At 37.1% G+C, this 14,022-nt stretch overlaps 1 long non-coding RNA gene across 4 annotated transcripts in view; it reads left to right on the forward strand.

The window, feature by feature from the left end:
* LOC127021128 (uncharacterized) overlaps positions 1–7,958 on the forward strand; it is a 188,686-nt gene extending 180,728 nt beyond the window's left edge. For all 4 annotated transcript variants that reach the window (XR_007767166.1, XR_007767165.1, XR_007767168.1 and 1 more), the window contains 2 exons: positions 8–108; positions 6,721–7,958. This is a non-coding gene — a long non-coding RNA (uncharacterized LOC127021128). The remainder of the gene's footprint in view (positions 1–7; positions 109–6,720) is intronic.
* The last annotated feature ends 6,064 nt before the right edge of the window (positions 7,959–14,022 follow it).

Raw genomic sequence — 14,022 nt, forward strand, 5'->3', positions numbered from 1 at the left:
TCTCTAGGCCACCATGCTAGATAAAACTTCTTTAAGGCACCTGAGAGAGAGAGAGAAAGAACACCTCCAGAGAGCAGCCTGCTGATAGAACCTACTTCTAACAATATGGTGAGTGTCATTTTAAAATACCATGAGAAATATGATGTGGTGATCAAGGACTTCCTGCTTTAAGGGTTTCATGTATCAGGGTAACTAGACAAAAAATGTAGTTCCCAGGGTGAAAATTATATTAACAAAGAATTAGTAATAAAGCTGAATAAATGTAATGAGATGTGAAAGAGAGTGCATAGCACTTTTTTTTTTCTGTCTTTCATAATTAGGCCCTGAAAGAAATGGAAATTCAGACAAAACACCTTCCTCATTACCAATTTAAATATTACAAATTAAAATGTGTTGTTATTGGACAGCTGATTGTTTTGTTTTTTTTCTTCAAGAGGTAAAGATGCTTCCTTTGGTCCAGGTTGCTGTTTTAGAGGAAAGGTTTTTGCAGAATGGTTGTTAGCCGATTCCCTTTTAAGCTGAGATAACGTTTCAAATTTTCTCTCTGCCAGGTTCTACCCTTTCTTTCTTTGCTGAAATGATAGTTACCCAAACTCTGCTGACAGTCTGTGCACTACAGGGGTGGCCCAGAATTATCCTTTGTTATTCTCACAAGCTATTTATCATATTTATTAAATCACATAAGATTCCTACCATAAGTTGGAAAAACAGTATGTGCTTAATTTGGACCAATTAATTCCACAACAAATACACTCTCTCTTGGCCTCTTTTATAAATCAGAACATCAAACAGCTGTTCTCTCATCCCAGCAAAACTAGTAAATAACTTTTTTAGTCTGATTTTACTAGTGAGTATTGGATGAAACAAGATATCAGACGCTTACAGGGATCTGTTTCAATCAATAAATCCTGTTAATTTATTAATGACTCAAAGCTTATAAGAGAAACTTTATTTCATGAAGTTTTTATTTCTGCGTTTTATAATCTTTAGGCTGACAGTCAGTAAGCTCCAGTTCCTTTCTATGTCTTGGTGTTTTGTTACAGAGCATAAAAATCCTTTCTAACACTGAAATAATACATACTTCTATTTGAAAAACAAAATATGCAAAGCAATATTGTTGTGTTCTGGGGGCAGTTTCAAACCTCCGACATGGGTTCTAGAAACAAAAGCTAAGCTTGCACTTACTGCCATGGTTGTTCAGTCTGCATAAACACTTATCACAAGCATCTATCTCTGCATTATTTACATTCTGGCTGGTTTTGTCAGAGGCTAAGGAAGCTAGGTGACACTGTGTGTATACGTATTATCTTAAACAAAAGACTAGAAGAAATACACACATAGACCTGAGAAGTATTTGGAAATGAGAAAAGGTTAGATGAGCATTGAGCAGTTCATCTAAATTGATGTCCTAAGCAGGACATCTCTGTGATGTGTCTGGTGATATAGGGGCTCTATTCCTTGGTCTATTACAGAAGCTTTGCACTGAGCTCTCATAAAGCTGGTGGATTCAGCCTCTAAACATTTCTGTTATATCACTCTGATTCTTGTCCCATAGTTAGAGGAGATGACGCATGTCTGGGAGTGGCCTGCACCAACGTCATCTAGGAATTGTTGGCAACTAGCGTAATTTTGAACTGATGTTACTTTAAATTGTACCTGGCCACAAACTAATGCAGATGTACTTCCAAAACACACAGGTTGAGTTGTGGCTGTGAATTTGCTCTGCTGACGCTTTATGTACTTTCTTGTAAGTTTTAAAAGAAGAAGAAATGTTGTGCAAAGTCTTTGCTTCTGTGAACTTACAGTAAAAGACAAAGGTTTAGACAACTACTGCAGTACCAGTAGGAACAAGTGCAAGTAGCCTTCCCAATGTTTGCTCTGAATTGCTTTGTTTTTCATCTTTGTTTTTACAATCCCTGAGGGCAAAGGCTATTTGAAACCAGCACTGGTGTTAGCATGGATGGTCTCCAAGAGGTGGGGGAGGCAGAAATAAGGTTCACAACATCTCTCTCTGCTCCACGTTGGCTGACAGAACCAGGCCAGCAAAAGTGATATTGCCATCACGTCCCTTTCAAGTGTGTATAAGGGCTGTTCAGGGCTGCTTCTCTCTTAAGGTGCACTGATAAGGAGGCAGCACAGTAGGACATGGCACTCGCGTACCTCACTCATTTCATATCTGTGTCCTGACTGTCAGAATGTGGCCTTACGTATAGATCATGGTGTAAAATACAGATGCTGTCTTTGTATTAGAGTTTGATAATAGTTTGGTGGTATAAAATTTGCTAGTACAGTGCTCTAGCTTTTATTTTAAAACAATTGAGTGGGAAACCAGGAGGAACCTGGAATGGGTTTGACTCAAATCTATGATACCTTTGTACTGCTTGTGCCTATTTCTGTCTGCTAAATCTTGCATCTAGATATGCTTATAGAGATCTTTGTAGTAATGAAGCTTTGTCCATGATACAAGTCTATGGTCTGCTCTGCTTTTACTCTCCTAATCCCTTGCTACTACTGCTCTTCCCCTTTTCTTTTGGTGTCCTTCACGATCACAATTTCTTTAGCAAAAAACAAAGTAGCTTGAGGCAAAGCTGACACACACAGTAACTAAGGATCCTCACCTTGCCTTTTCTGCCTTCTGAAAAATAAAATAATATAATACGGGAAAAGCAATCCTCCCCGCCAGTATCATTCCTACAGACTTTTTCTATAAAATGTATCTTTCAGTAGTTACCTGGTTTCTGTGTCGGGACATAGGTAGAGCATCTCAGTTTGGGAATCAAACCTGGATTTACAGAGAAGTGCACAGACCAAGTAAATGGCTTTGTAACTGGAATAAGACATGCAATCACTATCTGCTGACTAGTAATAAATTTGAGATTAATGCAAAGTGTTAATATTTTATATGGCTTACTTTTTTGTTCTATTCTTTATTTCTGAAAAGATGTGTGAAAAAATGAAAGCTGCATATACACCATAAACTGCATTTCTTGACTTCTGAGTCTGTGGTTGATTAACCTTAATACATATCTATATTAATTTTTCTGGATGAATTTTCCTTGATTCTTAAGAAGGAAATGAATAAATGGTGTTTGCCTAGCTAATCTTAGATCTGTTCTCTTCAAATTAGTGATGTGTTATTTTTCATGGAATAAAGATTGTGTACGCGATCTTTGTGCCAATATAAAGGTATTTAAACTGTAGAAATCTTGATAAATAAAATATTAAACAAAAAAAGTACATTTAACTGTATGTGAGCTGGTCCATTAGTCAATAATATTTTTGTGTGATAATTCCAAATTTTGATTGTATTATATGATATGAATTTCTAAGGTCTTTAGCTGAATGGATCTATTCTGCTGCTAAAATATTTGCATTCTTGTTGAGATGCAGGGCCTGAAACCTGGTGTTCATGTGAACAGCTTAAAAAGTGTACTTTTATATTAGGCAGGTTAGCAACTGCAGTTTTGCAAACTCAAACCTCTTGTGCTTTTGGCCAAGACTGGGTTTTTAAATTTTTTTAAGTTTTTCTCCCCCCCTGAAAACTATATAAGTTACATAACCAAAATATTATAATTATTTACGTGACTTCAGTTTGTTTTGAAATATCAATTTTGTGAGTCTCAAACTAATGCAGCATTCACCATTTTATTTTAAATTGATGTATTTGTGCACAGAGTACTTTCAGAACCAACTCTGAGAATCTCTCTCATCTTTTGTGTACAATGTTGACAAGATAATCAGTTGCTAGTGCTCTAAACTTTTTTATTTCTCCATTTATTTTATTGTTTTTAATGTGATAAAATGTGTTACCTGACTTATCAAATTAATTTAAAATCATTAAATACTTAGTAACAATTTTTAAGGCAAAATTTTGCCTATAGTCAAAAATACATGTGTCTGTATTGAATAGACCCATAGGTGTTGATAGCCTGCAATTAATGGAGCTGCATGCTTGAAGGCCTATTTTCTGTGTATACAGAAATTGTTCTTAAATTATTGTTTTTAAAAGCTGGTCACAGGTAGGGAGGGCATTGGCTTTCTCCCAAGTACTTTGTCTGAACATGAAAATCCAATATTTGATGTTTATTTCATTAAGGTTATCTGACTTGTTGTCTAAGAAATTCTACTTGGACAAAAGCATTTCCTTTCAGCTTGTGGCTAATGATATGGAGCAACAGAACACCAGGCTAAAGGAACAGAAGATGATAGGGAGTATAAGTGTAGTGTGACACTTTACTGATACAGAACTAGCTTCAGGAATTTCACCTGTTCTTGCTATATTTCCCACAATTTCTTATTGTGAAAACTACACCGTGAGAAGAGAAAGGTGTCACTCTTGCAGGGTTTGAACAGATTTTCCTCTTGTATGGTTAGGATAAGGCTTTTTTGGATGTCGCTCACTGACAGAGAGATTAAGAGCTTAAAATGAGGACTTAACGGCCAAAGCAGGTGACTGTTCTTCTCTTTCAGTGAAACTTGTGAAAGAATGGGTGAAGTTCAGGCAAAGATGCTGCATCGGCTAATAGTAATACCATCCCGGATGCATAATCAAACAGCTAGAAATATCCGCCAACAGAACAAATGAAGGATTTGGAGAGTCAACTAGGTATAGGAAAACTGAGTGTTTACCATCGCAGGAAATATACTTTCATAGTTATTTTTCATACCCAAACATTACTCCTTGAGAGTCATCATATTTTATGAAAACTTTTATTAACATTTCCCAATGACCTTACCCCCATTGTGGTTTTATCAGTCTCAAGAGCCATAACCTGTTTAAAATATTTTTTATCTTTATAAATGCAATAAAGTAAGCTGTCTTGCACATAGATTTGTAGATCTCATTAGAGATACTTTTTAAAAAGGTACTCCATCTCTTGGGAAGATAATGACAAGTAGTAATCTTGGCATCCAAAGTTTTCAGACAGGAACGGTTTGTTAAAATAAATTGTTTAATATTTCCAGCGTTGTTTTGGAGTGGATGTACTTTTTAATTGCACTTTTACACAACATTATGACTTGAATGAGGGAAAGACAAGGGCAGCTGAAAACAAATGCAGTGGCAATATCAGTTAGATGGTATTCCAGGTGAAAAAATAGCCAAAGTATTTGCTTAAGAGTTCAAGTGTTATCAAAGTCATGCAAAAAAAATGGCAGTTTTTAAACTCATTAAAGTTAACATTTGTCTGGATTGTAAATGAGGTATATTCCCTAGGGTAGTTAACAGCTTTGGTGGCACAAGATGGGGGTAATTTTTCAGATGTGCTGTTTCCAATGGGCCAGTGTCCTAAGGCTTTGCTTTAAATGGCCTTTTTATGCAGTAGGATAATGGGCAGTTTGTGCATTGCTAAATCAGCCCTATTTTGTTAGGAATGTTACAGTCAGGGCACTTACAATTTGTCAGAGGAAATGCAGAACATCTCTACAGGAGTCTGTTTAAGAGGACATCATTTCTCGATAAGCTCCTGCTTAGGTCAACATGCAGCACTGCTCTTACACTATTCCCCTGTTGCTTCTGCCACACGGGAATGCTCTGATTTATTAGGATTGCACAAGTCATGTCCTCCGCCTGACTGAATCCACAATGTGGAAATTTTCTCTTCCCTCCCCCTTTTCAAAACGAAATGTAGAAGGTTACTTTAAAGCCCTCTTAAAGTGTTTCGAAGAGGACTGTTTCAATGAAAGGAAATACCCGTACGTTGTACAGTATCTTTATTGTATAGCTGCATGTTATAAATATATCAGGACTATTGTTGTTTTGGAAAGTGTGCTATTTAAGAGCATTGTCTGTATCCATGTTCTATTATCATACTACTGTAAAATGCCTGTGATGATGTGCAAAGGTAAAATGAGAAGATTGTGAACCTAATGAATGGGATACAAAAACATCCAGCAACTAATGACATCGTAGTTTTTAACCAGAGCATACAAAAACCAAACGTCAACAAAAAAATCCAGAAGTCAAAGTGAGTTGCAGTGATGGATACTACAGATGTATGTCCTGTCAACTTTTTAATTACTTTTCAAGTTGCAGGGACATTTCTCCTATAAAACTAGCTTAATGAATGATGATTCTTTAGTCAAATCTGCTGTAAAAGCTACGTGCAATTCAGAGTTGTGTTCATTTCCCGTTTGATAAAGGTGCTAATACTCTGTCGTTCAGACTGCTATTACTAAGAAATTTTTGGTTTGTTTCAGCATTGTGATATTTTAAACTCAATGCAGCCAACGATATTTTTAATGAAAAGAAGAAAGCGATGAAAAGCCTTAGTAATTTTGTGTTTGATGCCAATTGTAATATGAGAAGTGCAGAAAATATTTTGAAGGGGTCAAAGCTATTCCTCTTTTTTTTTTTCTCTTCTGTAACACTGAATTTAGCTGTCTGCAAGCATTTGAGCCCAGAATATTCCACTTTCTCTGCAAAGAGATATAACATTAGAGTTTCTCTTAAAAGGCATCTTGGGTGACTCTGAGTAACCTTCCCTGGAAGTGAAGTAACTCCGTTATTCTGATTCACATGGACTCATTCCTTATGGTTTCTTTTTCCTACTCTTTAAACTGCTGTTTAGCACCCTTACTTCACCTCTGCCTTTCTCCCTGTATATCTTCCTGTGATGCTTAGGGGTAAGAAGGCTTATGTTTTTAAAATATATGAGGTAGCAGTTTGTACCGGTTTCCCGGATTTGCATGAACCATATAAAGATCTTTCCTTCTTTGCAGCTCTTTGTGGTTGGCTCTTCAAGGACTGGAATGGTCAAATGAAGAAGGGGAGATGGTCCTGGAGTTGGTAATGAGGCGAAATAAAGACAACATGATGGAAATCTCTAAAAACAAGTGTTCATGTCACTTGTTCTCTCTATCTGCTGTCTACAAAGAAACATTTCTGCAAGTGAGGCCACTGCTGAACCTGAAAATCATGGAGGACATTAGTTACCCACAACAGGACAGGCAATCTGTGAGCAATATGCCTGAGCAGATAGCGGGGATGGGGAGGACAGGGCTGAGGAATGGAATGCTGCACCATGGGCTATGTATTGAGTGGGTATTTCAAACCAAGTACCGTGCTGTACAATGATTAACAGCAGAAGTACCTTCTGCTTGCACTGCAGAGTGGTGTGGCTGCACTTCAGTTTGATATATAGGTAGCTAAATCAGTATGATTAGACTGTGCAAATTAAATTGATGTAACATCATATAGGCATTGCCTGGAGAAGAAAGAATTTGATTTTCAGAAATGCTGGATACTTGCAAGTTCAGCTGCCTAAGGATTGCTTTGAAAAAATTGAGTCTTTGGTGTGGAGCCTTTGTTTAGCCAGACAAAGATATAATTTTTAAGGTAAAGGACAAGGAAGAAAGAAAGAATTTATAAGAAGCTATGAGAAGTAAAGACGAAAAAATTCTCAAAATAATATTTAGACTCAGGCAAATTCTATGAAATGGAATAAAACCACAACATGGCAGCTCATATCCAGAGTAAAATTCACTTTAATAAAGTTGTTGTTAGTATTTTTATGAAAGTATTAAATGAATATTTAGGAAATTGATATTATCACAGGAAATTTGTCACTTGGCAGTCACTACTTGACATTCAGTTATTTTCAGTTTACGGTCCGATACAAAATTATTCTGATAGCCACCATTAATTTTCTAGAGTATTACAAAGAGCACTATTTGCACTCCTTACTAGAAGCCTTAAAGGAAAGAACAAGTACAAGTACTTTCTTTCGCCCAGAAGTCAGCTCTCAAGGCTGCAGTTAGGGAACTACCATTTTTATATACCATCAACTGTAAAATCTCAGATTCCATTAAAAGTATCTAGTGTTTTTGCCTGTGCTTTTGGTATGGAAATGTTTCAAATTCAGATTACTCCTAGAACATCAAGATAAAAGGGAAAGAGACTTACCTCATTTAAATGTAATTAATGAATTGTTAACTCTGAAACCTAATGATGACATTAAACTGACACTATCCTTTTTATGTCATATCATGTCCTTTTTGCAGAATCATCCAGGTACCTTAGTATCTGTTCTTTAATAATGCATTTCAGCCTTCCAGGAGCTGTGAAAGACAATGTCTTCCTTGCCTTCAGGAATGCAGTGAGACAAAAACTTTTATTGACACCTTTTTGGGAGTCCCCTTTACACATGGCCAAGTAGAAGACCTCACTTTTCAGGACAATGTAAGCTGAAAATAATACAGATTTCAGCAAAGAATAGCAGAATATAGCTTTTATTTTATGCTTGTTTAATCCTTTGGGACTGTGCTTAATGAAGTTTGGTAATCTTTCAGATTTACTATGCCTTTCATTACTTAATATATTAGTAGCCCATAAAGAATCTTTTCTATGCCCAAAACACATTAAATGCAAACAAACAAGCAGTAGAAGTGCCGTTACTTCTGAGAGGTGGCATGAACTCTACCTACTCTAAATACAAGTTGAAATCTGGGCTATTGGAAGAGTCCAGTCAGTGATACGATGCAGCTTTTGGTCACTGAGCTCAACTGTGGAGCCTCCACAACGCATGCTCTATGTTCAAACTTGCTGGATTGTAGAAAGCAAGTATAGGGAGCAACTTTAGAAGACATCTTACAGTTATACACACACAGAGAGAAATAAAGGCCTGATCTGGCGAAAGGGGAGAGGCAACAATGGAGAACTGAGATTAATTTTTGACAAAGAACATGACACAACTGGACTAATTATAAAAGTACATCACAGGATGATGGCAAGTGTTAATGCCCAAATCATTCTTATTTAATTCCAAAGAAACAACTCATCTGTACAACTCAAGAACCCCCCAAACAAATACAGAATGTTTAAGGATTCTACTTTAGCAAAAATAATAAGAAAAGGGATGGGTGTGAAAGAGTTGAACTGAGTTGCAACAGCACTGGAAGAAAAGCTAGAGAAAGAAATGGATAAGCAGAAGGTGTCAGATCGTTTGTGATTTGGTTGTATGCTCCACCATGAGTAGCATAAACATTTTTTTGAACTTTGTTTTTGGTTGCATACTGCACAAAATATTCTCTTGAACTAATGAGGATAGTTAGAATCAGGGGCTGATGCTCAATCCAGGGGGAAGAGGGAGCGTCATTCCCTTACTGTGCTCATCCCTGACCTTGTAGTCTGCATTGCTGATAGGCAATTCTAAGAGCTACCAGTAGTGTTGGTGACTTAACTGAGCTGTACAGGGGAGAAGAAATACAGTGATGCGCTGTTCTGCTGCTTTGTTACTCTTGACACACCCCATATGCTGAGATGGTGGGTGGCAGTAGAAGAGCTGGCACATTAGCAGCAGTACGTTCTCTGTGCCAGGGGAATAATCTGTTGGCTAGTTAAATCTCATTTCTAATTCATTTCTACTTCCTGAGTAGCACTAAGAGGTGAGAGCTTCACAGAAAATCCAGCTCTTGGAGTGTGTGATAGTGCAGTCTAGAGGACGATCTGAAGCTTGTGCCTTGCAGATCTATTTTGAATATTGATTTTAATATTTTTTTTAAACCCACCAAACTCTAAACTGTCTAAAAGTTGAGTGCATTAGCAATTCTTATGGAAATAATACAACCGTTGTGCCTTTGTTAGGTTTTTAGGTATGTATATACATGGGAAAATTCACTACACCAGTAAATTCAAGTGGGCAAATCAAAGCAGAAACAAAAAAACTTATTTTCTCTGTTAATAACATTGCTTGTTAACAGAAGTTGGCATAGAATCCCGGTGTGAAATTGCCAAGAAACAACTGTTAATTTGGCATAAGCTTTAAGTCGTTTCATTCAGTATCATATGAAAATAAGTAGAATTATATATGGTTTTGTGATTTGTATTGCTAGTGAAAAGGAGGATTTACATCACAAGGAAAATAGGTGTGCACCATCAGGGGGAGTTCATGTTCGTCTGACAACTGCAGGACTTGGCAACCAAATACGGTAAATTTGGAGGCAAGCAGCAGAGAAAATATCCTGCAATGTTTTGCTGGAAGAAGCAAAATAGAGCAGAATCAATCATCTTTTCAATGAGAGTTTAAGGTGACTTGGGCCTTGCTCTTAGCTCTGCAGAGGACTCGTATACCCTTCTTCACTACACGTGGAAGACTTTTCTTCCAGCAGGGTTGTACAGGGCTCCTGTTTTATAACTGAGACCTCCATCTTCTGGGGCTTATTACCCTCTATAGAGTTACAGAGGCTGCTGAAAAGGGAGTGGTCCTAGTTGCCTTTGAGCTCCTTATGCATCAAACTCTACTTTGATGACTTTACTAGTTAGCCCAAGAAAGCTACAAAACTGGGGGGAAAAAAGACCCTTGAACAACATAGTTATTAATTGACCTTTTTGTCTTATTGTAATGCTGTAAGTATCCAGAGATATTTGGTCTTACTTTTTTCCCCTCTAAAAAGCTAAATTGGTGTTTCTTTGTATTTCTCTATCTATAGATGACCTGGACCTCCACTGGAAATAGCGTAGAGTTTCTGCTCATTTCAGCTTGGATGTGTACGAAGATGGTTCTTTACACCTACCTTTTATATGAGGGCTCAAATCAGAGTAATACCATGAAGTATTTGGAATAAAATCCTGATTCCACTGAAGTCAGTTTGGTTTTCACTGTTGGTTTCATTTGGACCAGGTCTTTAACTGAAGTTAGCTGGAGATAGGATGTTTCTTTGCAATGGATTCTTGGTGCTGAAATCTCTTTCTTCACATCTGGAATAAGCCTACAGGTAGCACAGGAGTGCAGCAGAATTCAAGGGGTGGCAAAAATAAAAGCATTTTGACAGGATTAGGACAATGCAATAGAACATAGCTTGGTAAGGTGGCCTAACGCATTAGCACCTCTGTTCGTCCCGTGGCCCCTCTTTGCCAGAAGCCGCTGCCATTCTGACAAGGGTAGCAGAAGGGAAAACGTTACTGCACGTAAATTATTTTTAGTTCACAATCAAACACATTCATTTAAAAATAAAAATGCTCCACTGGTAATGAAGTGAGGCAGCTGCAGAACAAGTTTTTCTTTTGCCACAAGTGTGACAACCTCTGGTGGAGAAGCAGAGAGGACAATTTGAAATGATAGTCTCCTAAACCACTCTAAAAGGATTTATTAAAGGAAGTTGGTCAAAACTAGAAAGTATAGTTGTAAGAGCAGTTATTTTGTACAAGAGGAAAGTTCTGTTGGTGTAAGAATTGTTACCTTTTTCTTATATATTTGAAAAGCGAGGATAGTGAAGTCTTGTTTTGGGTGAAGAGAAATCAAGAGTTTGTACCAAAAGAGTTCTGCACATACAAAGTAGTTTTGATTAATATTGAAATCATTGCTAAAGGGGGGGTGGGGGTGGGAAGAGCTACAGCAAAGGAAGAAGGTACCTTTGAACCTAATTCTGTGCATTGATGATTAGGATGCTTTTGGTACCTTCCTGCTGACTGTCATATGCAGTATCCAGGCTAGAAATACAAAGTCAGAAAATAGAATTGTTTTAGAGAGACTTCTACTTGCCTTTCTGCCCCTCCGTGGATTTGTGTGGATTTTGCTGAAATTCACTATCCGCTTTATTTTGTTCATTACCTTGTTCTGTACTACACAGCGAGAAAGCAGTAAGTTATCAGACGTAGGGACTGAAGGGGAAGATGAAGATAGCCTTCTTGTTCCATAAGAAGTGGGAGGTGAAGCAGCAAAGAAGACAGGAAGACTGATTCAGGAAGATAACACAGTAGCTTACAACATGGAGGACAAGAGAGATCCTTAAAGGTGAAAGAACTAGACAAAATTTTACAGTAGGCACTAGCGGGAGATGAGAATCCAAGGGAAACATCATGCAATGTGAGAAACAAGCTTTCATCGATCACAACATGCTATGATGTTTCCATGATAGTACTGTCTAGGAAAACCGTTAACAGTGGTGAGAAGAGAATATAGTATCTGACAACTTTTTGTTTTGTTTTAACAGGTATACATTAAAAATACATCTAACATATGGGACACAAAGAATCTAAATAATGTTATTAAACTTCTGGTAGATGTGAATCTCCAGGGATGTTTATATATGCTTTTGAAGAAAACTGAAAAACATTAGATTTCGCATTTCCAGGCTTAGTTCATCATTTTATTTTGTTCTGTTTAAAGAAATCTATGCAGAATTATTAAGTTACTCAATATAAGACCAAAATAGAAGACTGAGTTTTATAAACATTTTACATATTTGTGTTTAATTTGTTGAAAATAGTATAAAATCTGCTCACATTTGGCATCTTGAATACAAATATTAGGAACCCAATCCCCTGATGCAGTATAATTTTTAACAGTATGATTTAACAGTCTTCCAAGAGATATTGTGCACACTTGTATTTTAGAATAAGGAATTTTATTTTAGTGTAGAAAAAATAGTATGTATGCATGTCTTTGTACCTTATGAACTGAACTACTGTGTGTTAGTTTCTGTGCACATCTGCATTCACTGCAGAAGAAAAAGAAAACAAAGTCCCACCAGCAGTATTTGATTTGGAAACACATTTATGTAGCAGGCACAAAAAATTAGGCTAGGAGATCACAGTGTGTAGAGGGTCTTTTACCTCTAAAACTATAAACCTTCTATCTTCTAGCACAGGAGGCTTAAATGCAGAGCTTTTAAGTTGAGAAAATATGCAGTTCATGTGAAAGGTTTGATAGCACTATATACCTACCAAAAGCTTAAATGTGCCTGACTGGTTTTATGGAAGACAGTAAATTAGTCTTTCCTTTACCTTTGACAGGTGAGAAGCAGTTCTTGCATGACTGGTGGCTATCACCATACATCCGCTACCACACAGGTGAGGCTTTCAGTTTCAAAATGATGACTGGTAAGAAAAACAAGATGTCTTTCCTGGTTATAAATTTAACTCTTCTCTGATTAGTCTGGGCCAATTAGGACACCCCTGGGGTTCAGACTATGGCTCAAGTACAAGCTTGAAAGCCTGATTAGCTGAGGTCTCTTGATACTTGTTCTTGGTAGTAAATGCTGGCACATATAGTATTGATTTTCATTTAGATATCTTAATGTTTCCAGACAATCCTAGCAGATGTGGGCTGAACTGAGATCTACGAGAGTGCTGGGCTGCAATCTGCAAGCATTTTTCTTGCCATTTTGTTTCATTTTTCCTAAACTTAACTGATTTGGAATCAGGAGATATAAATGAAAAATGCAGAGTTTGCCTATCAATCATGGCATGTACAAACATTGCTACTGCCCTTTTCTAACATCCTATTACCACTGGGTAGTTGGCTAGTCAAACAGGAATAAAAATTACACTGCAAACATCATAAGTTAGGCTTGATTTGTTGAGCAAGAAGCCTGACAATTCTGTAAGAGTTATATACCTCAGCCTCGCTGAAAATCAGCCTTGTTATGGCTCTGGTACGTCTATAAAGATTGTTCATTTCATATAAAACAGCTACCTGCACTGAAAGGCCTGAAAGGAAGAATGATGCTGGTTATAAATATAGAGGAAAATCTATTTGTCTGCCCCTTCGTGCTGTTAGCAAGTCACACGATGCAGCCCTTATGCTGTTCCTAGGCAGCAGGGGGAGTTTTCCATGGCCACCTTTTGCTTTCATCTTCTGGCCTGGACTGAAGCACATCATCTCTCTTTGTCATATGAGATAAAGCAATGAAGTGTGACCAGTGCCACTGCATTGCACTCTGCCCACCAGGAGCACGTTAATGATAATGAAAAACTATACTGCACCACATTTAAACTAAATGTGAGCGTAAGGCTGTCTGTCGGCAGACTGGTATAACAGTTAATGTCATAAAAGATAAATAGAAATTATTAGAATTGGCTTGGAAGGGATTTTTTATAGAGCAGGGTTGTATTCCTTTAAAGATACATTATCAGACTGTTAAATCTAATTTCAGACTACTGGGCAATTAAAATGATTAACATTATTTACTCATATCGTTTGTTCATTAAAGTTTTGAACACCCTTTACACACTATTTATGTTGAAAATAGAGAAATAACATGTTAAAAGGTCTTGGATCATTAATCATTCAAATTTGCTGT

This window comes from Gymnogyps californianus, chromosome 12, assembly GCF_018139145.2.
Source record: "Gymnogyps californianus isolate 813 chromosome 12, ASM1813914v2, whole genome shotgun sequence".
Taxonomy (NCBI): domain Eukaryota; kingdom Metazoa; phylum Chordata; class Aves; order Accipitriformes; family Cathartidae; genus Gymnogyps; species Gymnogyps californianus.